Genomic DNA, 2,042 nt, shown 5'->3' on the forward strand with positions numbered 1-2,042 from the left:
AGTGCCCAATATAAATTCACCTCTCCAAAGCCTGTTTTCCTGTGTGTAAAACGATGATTACAGCTACTGCTTACTGTCTCCTTCTGTCCATACCTCTGGTGTCTCTGACAATGCCGTGTCCACAGGCACTCGTGCCTGCAGAATAAATGTGTGCTTACTACTATCAGGCGCAATCTTGAACTTTCCTGTAGATTAACTCATTTAATCCTCAAACACACCGGTGAGAGAAAAACTATCGTCAACCCATTTTCCAGATGAAGAAACAGAGGCAAGAGAGGTTAAATGACTTACCCAGAGGTTACACAGCTGCTAAGTGGCCAAGCCAGGACGCACCTACCTCCTGCAGTTGGGGGACTGAAGCCAGGTCGTATGACGTTAATCAGAGCCCACGTGGGCCCAGAGCTGTTCTCGGCTTGCCAAGGGTGTATGTGGCCAGTAGCCGTCACACTCTGCTCTCATTGCGCGTCGGGGGCGGGGGGCGAGGGCTCAACTCCAGAGGGTCCCGGAAACATGCGGGGGTTGTTTCTGTAGTCACAATGGCCAGGGGCCACTTCTGGCATTTGGTGGGTGGAAGCCAAAAGTCCGGCCATGCCTGGGACAGTCCCAATACTCTCCTCTTGAACACACTGGGTTTTTTCACTCAATTCAAGGACGCTGCACTCACTGGCTGTATCTTCTCTTTCATTTCCTGGATTCTCCGCTGTTCCCTGATGGCTGAAAAGCCACCAGCCTCAGTCTTCAGATCTCTTCTGCTCTCTCTTCCCCCCGCTGCCTTGGTGGTCTCAGCCAGCCTCACGGTGGTAAACACCACCGTTCTGGTGACTTCCAAGTGCCTGTGTCCCGCCCGGCTTCTCTCGTGAGCTCCAGACCCGCGTGGCCACTGCTGCCTCGGCATCTCCCCGTTGGGGTCCCAGGAACTCAAACTTGGCAGATTCCTCCCGCTGGCTTCTCCCTCCTCTGAAGGGAGGCTCTGGTCTTTGAGATGCTCAGGCTGTAAAACTGAGTGATCCCTGACTTCTCTCCACCCTACCTCACGTTGTCAGAGAATGCGGCTGATGGCACCTTCGAGATGCGCCCAGATCTGATCCCTTCTCTGCTTCCATCGCTGTCCCCATCCTGGCCCCAGCGGCACCTCCTCGCTGGCCGCTCTGCTCCCACCCCTGCCTGCCCTGCGCTGGATTTGGCACGAAACCTTCCCATGCCCCACATACTGAATGACCCCTTCTATGTGAAATGTCCAGGCAAATCCATAGAAACCGAAAGTGGATTCATGGTTGCCAGGGCCTGGGGGAATTGAGGGGCATGAGGTTTCTATTTGGGGTGATAAAAGTGTTCTAAAATGGATTGTGATGTCAGTGCCCCAAGTCTGTGAATATACTAAAACCACTGACCTGTATACCATGGATGAGTTGCATGGTATGCGAGTTATATCTCGATAAAGCTGTCACCGCCCTCCCCCAGATCCTCCAAAACAAAGAATCCTCCTACCCATGGCTCTCATCTGGCACAGAGTAAAGCCAGTGTCCTCACTACAGCCAGTCAGGCCCTGCGTGACCTGCCTTCCCCCTCCGATCCCCAATGCCGTCATCTCTCCAAACACATCGCTGGGACTGTCCCTCTGGCTCACTCTGTTCTAGCCACACTGGCCTTCCTGCGTGTTCTACCTCAGGGCCTTTGCACTTACTGTTCCCTTGGCTCGGAATCCTCTTTTCTAGTTAACCTGGCCAGAGGAGGGTTTTGGTGCCAACAAAACCAACTCTATGTAGATACCACGTAAGTGTTTCTTGTTTGTGGCAGGCAGAATAACAGTGCCCTAAAAATGTCCACATCCTCATCCTTGGAACCTGTGAATATGTTACTTTCCATGGCAAAAGTGACTTTGCGAACGTGATTACATTAAGGAGCTTGAGACAGGGAGACTATGGGGTGGGGGGAGAGGCTGGGAGACGGCTTTCAAGGTGAAGGATGGGGTCGCATGCCAAGGACAGCAGGCAGCTTCTAGACGCTAGAAAACCCAAGGAAACGGATTCTCCCTAGACCTT

Source organism: Propithecus coquereli, unplaced genomic scaffold (assembly GCF_000956105.1).
Source record: "Propithecus coquereli isolate 6110/MARCELLA unplaced genomic scaffold, Pcoq_1.0 Scaffold42, whole genome shotgun sequence".
NCBI lineage: Eukaryota > Metazoa > Chordata > Mammalia > Primates > Indriidae > Propithecus > Propithecus coquereli.